The 12,319-nt window shown below is 43.9% G+C and overlaps 1 protein-coding gene across 1 annotated transcript in view; it reads left to right on the forward strand.

Annotated features, from left to right (window-relative positions):
- Nucleotides 1–12,319, forward strand: part of adamtsl3 (ADAMTS-like 3) — a 162,250-nt gene that overhangs the window by 603 nt on the left and 149,328 nt on the right. The gene's annotated exons all lie outside the window — the stretch shown is intronic.

Raw genomic sequence — 12,319 nt, forward strand, 5'->3', positions numbered from 1 at the left:
GATGGAGGTTCCTCTCTGCTACAGAAAAGCTACAATGAAATCAAACCTACATGTTATTTATTAATTTACTGTAGTTCATTTACAGCTTTTCTAAATTAATTTGTCACCTAAATTAATTTCATTAGTCTGGGTTTCAGTGGAGAGTTTTAGTGTCCCATGATGGTGTAAATGTTATGTTAACACATTGAATATCAGCACAAAATATCGGCTATTAGTGACGGCATTCAAAAACCCATATCAGTCGAAACCCTAATTTCTACACCCTATATAATGTATTCAGTGCCATTGACCGCCATAAATACACCAATCAGTCAGGCAAGGCCACTTAATAGACATGTAAAAGTGGCATATTTCAGAATAAAATGATCAATAAATAGGTATAAATTAATAGAATAAAATAAAATACCAATGATTTGCAGAGGCCAAACTCGCCAAGATAGGTGCTGTGATGAAACGGAGAGATCCTTCCTGATAGCCTTAAGCCTTCCTCCAGGGGGACAGAGGGAGAAATGTGAAGTGGCTGGCTGAGAGCGGTCTGTGTGCAGCTGGAAGGCTTTTCGTTTGCATTTTCTACCACTTTATTATTGCTCTACTGCTTTATTCTACTGTCCAATTCATTGTAAGTTGCTCTGGCTAAGGGCATCAGGTAAATGCCTGGTAAAATTGTAGCGAAGGTGGATATTTAGGTGCATGCTGGTGCACAAAGTTTGTGGTTGTGAGTAGGGGGTGCATCCATCGATCGGCCACCGATCATAATACTGATTGTAAACTTCCTAAATAGGTCATCTGTGATTGGCCGATCACCGTCTCGACTGCCTGGAAAAAGAAGTTTTCAAATTGCCGTATCAAGAAAGAGCCAGTTTGCAGCTGTGAGCACATCAGTAGCGTGGGCATGTCGTCCGCTTGGCAGTTCACTTCTGATTTTGTGTTCTGAATTTCACAGCCTCTGATCATAGATTAGAACCAGTTTAATATACTGGACAGAAGGCAGAGCCTGTGCTGCCGCAATGACAAACCTTTCATTCGCTACCAGTGTCAGCAGGTGAGTAAACACCTCAGTCATCAAGCGCACACTAACATGTAATTACTGATTGTTGCTGCTTGCTGTGCACTTTTACATGATGTTAGTGATGTTGTCAGTAGAAATTCTGGGTAAAATGCATCATTTCAGTATAGCGATTGGATCGGTTATCGGTCGATCACACTGTCAAAGAAATCGCCAATCGAATCGGCCTCAGAAAACCTGATCAGTTGTGACACTGCATGGCTTGCACGTGCACATCTGAAATAACATCTATATAACTTAGTAGTGCGTAAACTCATTTATGTTTCTACCCAGTAAGCGTCTGACAGATGGCAGCTTGCAGGAAGTGGCCAAGTTCAACAAGCACAATAGTTTCACAATATGATTATGGCACGGCGAAAACTCATATGAAAACAGCTTTGGGAACTGTTCTGAACTCATATCAGCTATGAACGTCATCTCAGCTTTCATTCTGGCGTTGTATTTATACAGGTTTTCCAGGCTGTCATATCTGTTCAACGTCTTGATGTTGGCTGGGTATGATTATGCTTTATAGATGATGGTACAGAGTGGCATGCAAATGAAACCGCCTCTCCTCTCTTCTCGTCTTGTTTTTTAACCTTTAGCAGCTCATCTGTCTTTGCGCCGGCCCCCTCGCTTGATTCATGTCAGCAGGAGCCGTACATGCGAGGCCCTTAGAAGGGATATAAAGGGATATCGGTGAATGAAAAGCCACTGGTGTGAAGGGGGATAGACAGGTGTTTCTATTAAGGCTTTCCCACCCTGCCTTCACCTGCTTTCCAATTAGTTTCTCTCTCTCTCTCTCTCTCTCTCTCTCTCTCTCTCTCTCTCTCTCTCTCTCTCTCTCTCTCTCTCTCTCTCTCTCTCTCTCTCTCTCTCTCTCTCTCTCTCTCTCTCTCTCTCTCTCTCTCTCTCTCTCTCACACTCACACACTCACTCACACACACACACACACACACACACACACACACACACACACACACACACCCTGTGGATCAGTCCCGATCTGTAAGCAGAAGAAGAAAAGTCCTCTTAAGCCGTGTATGTATGTGTGTGTGTGTGTCTGAATCTGTGCGTGTGACTGCAGATGTATGTGCGTGTGTTTTATAAGTGTGTGTGTGTGTGTGTGCATTTGTGTGTATGTGTGTGTGCATGCGCAATTATCCAATACTCAACATAGTAACTGCAACAATGTAATTTGACATGTTATTTAATATGGGAGGGGCACACAATCATTCCTTCCTTCATTCATGGTTAATTTCTTCTCTCAGATGCCACTGAAAGAGAACAAAGAGAGAGAGAGAGAGAGAGAGAGAGAGACGGAGAGAGAGAGATTGTAGTATTAATGCAGGTTCAGTATCGCCTGAGCATGCATGTGTCAGCAGATGTGATATCCAAATTAATTTGTATCCATGCTGACTGTGTATCAAGTCCAACTGATTCCTCCTTTTGAGCTCTTGCACCATCTGCCTCTTTATCTCATTCTGATTATGAATGAACAGAAACACACCAGCACACTTGACTCTGCACAATGTAATAAAAAGGTTTCACAGCCTCTGTTCACACGGCTGTGAAAACACTGCTGCTGACAGTATCTCAGCTCACAGCGACAGGCCTGCACAGCATGAATGGTGGAGTTAGACCAATATAGGGGACCAATATTGGCCTTTTATTAAAAATCAGATCTGGTCCAGTCAGTGTCGTCCACCTGATATGATGCAGATTCCATATTAGGCTTGGCCCGATATTTGATAATATCGAATATGGCGATATCCCCCTTTTCAAACCTTTCTCTACCCCACTGGGCTGCGGCACCATGTGTTCCTTAGATCACAATTGTTCAAACTTTTAAACCTATAAACCTATAATACTAGTGGTAGGATATAAAAAAAAAAAATCATAGTGGTAGTGAAAAATTTGCCATTTTACTTCAAGTGGGTTCCACAATCAACCTGTTGAATGAGCAAATTACACCAAATGGCCATTGTTTCCTCCAGTGCTCCAAGGCTATTAATAGGCTAATAATAATAATGATTATTATTAATATCCTAGAAATTTTATGTCATTTAGAAAAAAAAAAACAGAAAAAAGTAAAAAAATAAAAAATTGAATGACAATAATATCGTATATTCTGATGGACGGTATCGCAATATTACATTTTGGATATTGCCCGAGCTTATTCCATATTTATTGTGGAATTGATTAATACTACACTGGTTGTCAATGGAAAACCCTAAGCCTTGATTCAAAAATATTTTGATGTTGTTGTTATCATCATCATCCAGACTTTTTAGTCTGGATGATGATGTCCCACAATGGTCTTAATGTTGTTTCAGAGGCTTTTCCACCCTGACAAGAATAAAAAACGTGTGAATACTTGTATTTTCTTTGAATTTCTTTGGTAAACTTTTAAGATATTGAATATGGGCACAAAACATTGCCTATCAGTAACCTCAATTCAAAAGCTCTGGTCTTGTAATGCGGAATTGGTTCGTTAGAGAGACAGGCACAGTCTCCCACTGCATAAAGTGCATAAATTGGTTGAATGAAGAGCACTCAATTTTTCTCATATTACAGAAAATGCTTCCACTTCCTGAGGCTGTATAAATGTGTGGCTGGGCAAACCGCGCATGCTTCACCTGCATATTTGTATATTGAAATATATAAGGTCTGCTTAGCAGGGCAATGAGAAAACTTGTCCGGATGGATACAAATATCCTGACTTGATGAGGCGCTTGATGTCTCTAATATTACATTAATGTGTGGCTGGGAAAATCAGGCACGTTTCAACTGTATTTGAAACTACAGTATATTGCAATATATTATCGCCCTGCTGTGGAGGGCAATGAGAAAAGTTGCCGTTAGATTCTATTTATATCTACCGTCTGAAAAGTTGAATGTATCACCGCGACTTCACGCGTTAAATTGAGAGGTGAAGGAATGTTTTGGGCACAGTGGACAATAGAGGAATGATTCGGGGTAGATGAGATGGGCGGGGGTGTGTGTGTGTGTGTGTGTGTGTGTGTGTGTGTGTGTGTGGGGTGTGTGTGTGTGGGGGGGGGGGTGCAGGGTGTACGCTTGGCTAGCTGCATGGATTATCACAAGCAGATGTGGGATTAGAATCACGCCTGATTGCCTTTTATTGTCAGGGTGTTTTTCTAGACGTGCTGCAAGATTTAGAGCTCGCTTTTCATTGACCTCGGCCGTCCGTTGTTCCTCTTTCCCTTTCTGTTTCTCTCCATCTTTTTCCTCCTCTTTCCCTGCCTTTTACTTTTTTCCCGGACTTGACCTAACGCGGCCGCTCCCTTCGCCTTTTTTGGGGGACAGAATTGCAAGCTTCGTGAGTTTCCTAAGCTTTCCTCAGTCGCCCTCCACACTGTACTGACGGAAGAAACATGGTGCGTTTAGAGGCAAAGATCCCGGTGACCGCTGTTAGCCGATTATACGCCGATTGTTCTTCACTTCTTTATTGTTCGACTTCCTTCCTGTATTAGCCGCATTCATCTAATATTGCGCAGCGCTTTGTTTTTGGCAATTAGAAACGGAATGGCGGAGAAATGCGGCAGAATAAAGAAGTCGGAGCTTGTTTACTGGCATTATCGCACAAAACAGAAGGCGGGGGGGAGCGGAGAAGTGAGGGATTGGGGCTGTGTGTGTGTGTGTGTGTGTGTGTGGGTGTGGGGGGGGGGTGTGGAGACAGTGATGGAGAGAGAAAAACAGAAAAAAGGGAGGAGAGGAGTGACAAAGTGAGAACTGCACTCCTCCGCCACCGCCGCCCGCCGTCTGTTTGTGCTCTCTTCCTGTTGGCCCCGGCCTGTAGGCTGCCTTCCTGGTGCCAGCCTCTTCCTGTCATCCTTCAGCCCAGTCGCAGCTGTTCAAACACCACCCCCATCTACTTGAGTCTCCCTTTTTCCCACCTCACCTTGCAGTCACACCCCCCCCCCCACCCCCCCACCCCCCACCCCACCCCTACCCCACACCTCCCACCTCCCATCCCCCCCTCACCGGCACCCTTCCTCTTTCCCCCCCGTACACAAAAACAACAACCGGACGAAAATCACCCAGCTTTTCCTTTCACCCTCCTCTGAAAACAGCATTGTCTGTGATGCCAACACGCTATGAGCTATGGCTTCGAGGAATGCAGTCGCAATTGCCATTGTGGGCAGAAAACAATGATAGAGTCGGGGAGGGACTGCGAAGAGCAGCCGGGGACTGCAGGGACAAAGGGACACAGAGAGAGATTGGGCTTTTACATTGTAGTGGTAAAAAGCTATTTTCCTGGGTCCGCTGACACGTTCTGTCAAGCTGTACAGCGTCGACTTGTGTAAATTGGATTTTCGAACTTTAAAAGGTACAACTTGTAGCATTTTTAAACATCAATATATGAAATGAATTGTGATACCTTGGTTAAAATGACCATAAACAAATTAGACTGTGGTAGAGATGATTGGTAGCCTCTATCTTACACCAGTGGTATCGTTAGTGCTAGTGTTTCTCAAAATTAAAACTACATTTCCCATAAACCCTGTTGCTTCCTGCCCCCCTCCCCCTCCCTGAAGAGGATCAACACGTTGGAAGTGATTTTCCCATCAGCCTTTCACTCCTTCCACCATCTGCCGTTGCCAGAAACTCTGAAAGCTTTTGCTTCATTTGCTCCGTTTGGAACAGAAGCCATCTCCCTGTTTTGTGCCATAAAGCAATCCAGTAGATTTCCCTGATGTCACACAGTGTAAAATGCAGTGTGGAGGCTAATAGAGGCTGCCTGTTTTCTTGGCCCTGGTCTTGTTTGTTTATAGTAATTATACTAATTAATGTGCCAATGATTTATTGATGTTAGAATGGTACACGCATCACCTTTAAAGATCAGACATTTGTAGTCCACATGCACATTAGGAGGTCACAAGATGGTTTTACTCAAACTATTCCCACAAATGGCACGTTATTAAGCTCTAGTTTCGCTGTTCCAATTAAAAAAAAAAAAGAGCTGAAGAGTGGCAGATGGCAAAAAGTTGAAGTATTAGAACTTTTACTGCAGCTTTTTCTGCTGTTGCAGTCAATTTTACCATCATCATTAACACCACTATACGTTTGCCTCCGCTTTTTCAGTGAACTTTCACAAATTTGAGTCCATTAGATCCTCGCGGGCGATAGTGCCAAAGCCGGGGCCGGGCTCTCGATGTCAATCACCCCCCCCCCCCCCCCCCACGCTCTCAGAGGCAGCTCTGTACAAAGGAAACCCAAACCCAGACGAGGACCGATTAAGATATCCATCTGGAATAATGTAATTTTGACCATGTGGCCTGCCGAGTGGGGCGAACCCCACCGCTGTTATCGGCGTTGTCATTATTTATTCACAGTTTGGTCCATGTTTATTATTCAGTAGTGGATTCATTACGGCTGGAATGTAGTTATCTTTTCGCGTCTTTCTGGTGCATTGGGATTCTGGGGTTTATTATTATTTGAGCCCTGCTCGCCACCTCCTTTCCCCCTCTTTCTCTCCTTCCTTCCTGGCCAGGAGGAACAAGAGCCGTTTTCATGTGTGGCTTTATTAAATTTCATTTAGTTCTTTACCTTTGCCATTAACTTGTTAACCTGTAATGTCTCCTGACCGCTCTCTGCTCCCCCTGTCTTGGATTTATCTCTCCTAGAGGAGCAACTAGTAAGCAGCTGCTCGCAGTGTTACAGATAAAGGCTTAAATCAGTGGAGCACGTGAATGTGTTTAAGTAAGAATGGGAGGCTCTAGAGAGCGGCAGGCTAATGTTAAAATAAGGTTTAATAAAACACATGTGGCAGAGGGATGGCTAGGCCGGAGTCATTGTGCTGAAATGTCTGTCTCTCTTCCTCTGTTTCTGCAGCTAGTAAACTGCGCTAGTCTCTCAACATGATGCAAATATTATCAATAGAAATTCTTCTGGTGGTCTGACATCCAACTACTAATTGTGGTCACCTCAGTTCTTTGATATTATTTGATTTCCCCAACATTTTTTAGGATATCTCCATTGAATACTATGTAGGATTTTCTGAAAGATCCAGTGGGCAGGACTCAAGTTCGGGGACTCTTCTTGTAGAGAGACGACTACTCTCTCAGAGTGAATTCCTGACCTGTTTATCTCTCACGCTCTCACACACTCACACACACACACACACACACACACACAAACACACGAACACACGAACATGCACAGATCCACCTCCAGCTCAGGTTCAATGTCAGCGCTGGTATTTCAGCCAAAGGTGAGAAGTGAAAAGATCACTTTATGTCCACACACACCGCACAGCCAGGCAGTCCCCGGTCACCTCTTCACCCCTCACAGCCACTGCATACATGGTTCATGTGTGTGTGTGTGTGAGCGCGTGTGCATGTGTGTGTGTGTGCAGAGAGAGAGAGCGAGAGAGAGAGAGAGAGAGAGGAGCAGGTCTGAGGCATGCCTGAAAAGCTCTTTCATAGACATGGACAGTGTGGCCATTCACTCCAACCCGTTAGCTCTGTTTCTGCCCTGCTCTGGGGCTCTGCCAATCAGCTGGCTGGAATCTGTGGCTCTCCTCTTCCTCATCCTCTCATTTTTCTATTTATTCTCCCTCATTCCCTCTCCTCTCTCCCCTCTGTGGCTTTTCCCCCTCTCTCTCCCCCTCTCTCTCTCCCTCTCTCTCTCGCTCTCTCTCTCTCTCTCTCTGCTTTTTTTATCCTCTCTCACCCCCATCGCTGACCTCTGTCTGTTTACCCTGAGCGGTGTTTGTTGTCTGTGTGGAGTAGTAAAAGCACTCCAGCTCGCCCTCATAAAAGGCCCAACCTCCCCGGACCTCTCTATTACTACATGCAACGGGTGACGGGTGTCACACGCCATTAAACCCCCTCCTCATTGGACGGCACAGCCCATTATAGCCTGCTTTCATTGGACGGTTTCTTATAACAGCTATCCATCACCGCTGAGACGGTGAGCTGAAGAAGCGTTACTGTGGTGATGGGAAGAGGAAATGTTCCTTTGCTGATGGTGTGTGTGTGTGTGTGTGTGTGTGTGTGTGTGTGTGTGTGTGTGTGTGTGTGTGTGTGTGTGTGTGTGTGTGTGTGTGTGTGTGTGTGTGTGTGTGTGTGTGTGTGTGTGTGTGTGTGTGTGTGTGTGTGTGTGTGTGTGTGTGTGTGTGTGTGTGTGTGTGTGTGTGTGTGTGTGTGTGTGTGTGTGTGTGTGTGTGTGTGTGTTGCAGATTGCGGTCTCCTAGTCTCCAAAGAGATGGCTTGGAATGACTCGACATTCAAAAGGGCAGATGCCCAGACAGATGAGAATAAAAGATGATAAATGTCAACTAAAGTAGAACCAAAGTAATAATTTATTAACTCTATAATTAAGACGTATAGAGCAGTTCCATTAACCGGAGCAACTGTTACAGCCTACTCGTTAAACAAAACAGTGTAATACAAAATCATTTGGAGCATGGGCACTTTCTCCGGCTTCTCTTCCACTTGGCATTAACATGCATCTTGCATCTGGATTATGTCTAGATCTGATTTAGCTTTAACATTAAAATGTGTCTCTGGTATATACAGAATGAAATGCAATTTCTCTTTCCCTCACCAAAATGTAGATTCCTTCTGTAATATTTACATGTTTTACAATTGACAGTATACACCTTGTCTCGCTTGTTCCCCATCCATGAGTATCCTGACAATCTATTTTTGACGAGGATGCGACTATCTGATTTGCGTAATCCTCCTGCTTGGATCTGTATGCTTAAATTTATTTCTGTTTGCGGAGTTCCTGTATGTGGTATAGAGACGCACTGCATGCACACTTTGTTGTTAATGTGGCCAAATATGTCTCTGACCAGGTGATTGGAACTTCAGTGCATGTTGGGTACGTTTATACCTGGATTTTAAGCATTTTTGCTCCAGTTATAATCCGTTCACCCAGGATGCAGGTTAATGCCAGGTGGAAAGGTGGACTCTGACAGTGTCCAGGCATAGGTGCTGGTTGCATGCCTAAATCTGTGCATGTTCTCGAGAATTACGGGCTTCAAGTGTACAAAGATTTCCCAGGGTGAGCCTCCAGTGTAGTTCAATGCAACATTTATATGCTTCTTTGTTCTGAAAGTAGTGCAGGGATTGCAGGAAACTGGGTTTGGTTTCGCTGGGAGCCTCCACTCAAACATTAACAAACCTTAGCTGTCACTAACACTAAATGAATAGGAGTCATGCAGTAAGTGCAACCGCAATCTCGGTCTTAGTGAAAATTAAAACAGTTACCTCTCGCTGCTATTTGGGTCGGCCAATGTGCAAAATTGCCCAGTGCAGCTTTAAATTATCAGCAACAACTCTGAAACATGTTGCAACAATTACGCCTATGGTTCTCATCGGGCCAAAGAAGCATGGAAAAAACATATATCTTTACTGCAGTGAGAGGCGGCCTGAGCAGCAGTACATGAACTAGTTTTAACACATGGTGAAGTTCCTTATAGCTGTCCCTTAATACTACATTCACACTGAGACTACTTACAAGAACAGTGTTCAGGCGCTGTGAGTCGGAATGGTCATCTCGACCCTTCACCTCTTCTTGCTGTGATAAATTACCTCTTCTGAAGGCGGCTCATTCGCTCAGCACCACTTCCGTGTCTCTTGGGGGCAATTTGGCTGCTCTTAACTCCATTCTGATAAGTGAAAAACTCATAACTATGCTTATGGGAAAGAGGGTAGAGGAGAGCTTCCTACTAGAGACTGCTGTTTGCCTCAGATGGTAAATATTAGCCTACTTGGGGTTTGGCGATGGACCTGACTTCCTATAATTTCACAAGGACATACCTGTTGTCAAATGTAGGGAGTAATATATTCATTTCAGAAGAGACAATTTTCATCACAGAAGTCATTTTGTGGTCAAAACTATTAAAATGCAAGGGCAGGACAGAGCGACTTGCTGGATTTTGGTTTGTGGTTGACATTGCAGTATTTGTTTTGCTGTAAAATATGAAGTCAAATGCATCACTTACTAATTTCATGTATGTTAAGCATGAAAAAGCTGACCAGGAGCAACCAAAGTCTACAGAAAAACAGTTTATGAACGCTTCCAAGTTACTGCTTTGAATCGTCAAGTCGTTATTGCAACATTGGGAACCATTTAGCATTCTTGTGACCTGCAACATCAGCCTGATAAGATATTCCAGCAGGTTCAGCGGACTCAAAGTGGACCACATCGAGGGACCTGGCCTCAATTAATCCAACAACATATCTCCAGCACCCAGTGTCCCTTGTGTTCTATTTAGTGTGCTCTCTATAGAGCCCTCATATCTTCAAGGGTCTCTTAATTATCTCAGGAAGCAAGCTGTGTTTTGTTTCGTTTTAAGTGCGGGAGGTGGTGTAGAGGCACTGCAACACATGCACTCAAAATCACATACATGTACACAGACCCAGCCGTACACACACACACACACACACACACACACACACTGTACACACACGTTATCTCCTCTGCTGCTGGAAACAAAAGCTGTGACATCTAGTATGTGCAGACTGGAGCTTTAGTTGTCTTCATAGCTTTATAATATTAGCTTCCACCTCTCTTACCCCTTCCCTTTTTCACTGGGCTTCAGTGTAAATGACTTACTCCGCCCACTGAGGTTTAACTCAACCAATGAGAGCGTCTCTGCCTCCAGAGCAGCTCTGTCTCTGTGAAATACTTGTATAACTAAAACTCCAATCTGCTCCATTCACGGCTGTATCAGTCCAGAGTTCAGGTTACACACCAGGACCATCACCCATTGAGAAAAGCTCATTCATGGTTAAAAACAGCACCTGTTAACAATGACTTTTTGGCTCCTTGTATCTTCAGCAGATGCAGACACACGCACGCACACACACACACACACACACTCATACAAACACACTTGGAGCAGCAGTGTTGAACATGGATAAAATTGTGTTACTGCTCTACTCACTGCATCCATCTTAAGTTGTTTACTGACTGTAGTATTGGGTCTTAAAATCTTATTTTACCTGAAACAAGTGAAGAAATCTGCCAGTGGGGTGAGGTAATTTGAGAATTTTCTTGAATCAAGTGACTATCTGGATACTAGTGGAGTATCATTTGGAGCCTTATTTTGCCTTGTTTCAAGGTATTGACAGTCTTGTTTCTAGTAGAAATTTGAAATTATCTCACCCCATTGGCAGCTTTTTTTCCACTTGTTTTAAGAAAAATAAGAACTCTGGATGCAATTTTGCAGTGCTATTATAGGTATACAGAAGCTGACAGAAAATATTCTCTCCCTAAAACAAAGTAGAAAACATCTTCAGAGGACAGTACTGAGGTGAGAAGTGCAGCTGTATACTCCGGTGCTGGACTGGGTCTTTAGGGTCAAAATAGATCTTGTATATTTAGACACGATGAGATCAAAGCCTCTCATCCCACTCTGTCATACCTTCATACAGCCTCTATAATAAGAAAAGATTAGCTTACAGTAGCCGGCCTTGTACGCCGGATTAGGTAAACAACAAAAGAATCTGTGTGACCATTTTATGTGATGACAGAAAGGAAAGAAAAGCCATGTTCATTCTGTACAGGAAAAGAATAGAGGAAGCCAATTTGTTAGTGGCCCGTACTGTGGGACAGTGGGCTGCTATTGAAACATAGCTTTTAGATGTGCAAGTAAAAAGGGCATTTTTACATTTTTAAATTATAGTACAAGTCCTTGCAGGTGAGGAAAAAAAAACTGATGAACAAGTATGAGTTTGCAGTGCATTGATTCCCAATAGGAATCAGCAGTACAAGACACTCAAATAGGACAAAAACAGCACACCCCGAGGAGAGGAAACGTCAGCTTTGTCTAGGCTCCAAACACATTTTAAATCAACTTGATTTAAAATCAATCATCGTCCCTGTGTGGGCTTCCTCATTTAAGAGCCTCGCGCTACATTTTAAATTACCGAAGATCAAGGTAATTTAAATTGGGTAATTTAAATTGGCTAAAAAATCGGCGGGGGGGCGGAATTTCCAGCGAGGGTGGACCGAATCCTCGCTGGTGGACTTGACATGAAAGCATTTCAGAACCCCTGCTGTAGCGTCTGCGGCCAGACGGAGATGACTGGGATATCGTTTAGATCTCCCCCGTCCCTCTGTGTGTGTGGAAAAAAAAGGTAGAAAATCAAAGCGGAAAATCAAGTCACCGCCTTGATTTTCTGACACGCTGCACGAGGCTCTCGGTCGCGGATTTTACGACCGAGGAGTTCCTCTGATGCCGTTACAGCCTAATGCCTCCTGCTGTAGGTAACAGCCGCCTCCTGCGGTACGGTA

This window comes from Centroberyx affinis, unplaced genomic scaffold (assembly GCF_046629955.1).
Source record: "Centroberyx affinis isolate AG114_WGS23_722 - 3 ecotype Tasmania unplaced genomic scaffold, CSIRO-AGI_Caff_v1 ptg005310l_1, whole genome shotgun sequence".
Lineage (NCBI taxonomy): Eukaryota > Metazoa > Chordata > Actinopteri > Beryciformes > Berycidae > Centroberyx > Centroberyx affinis.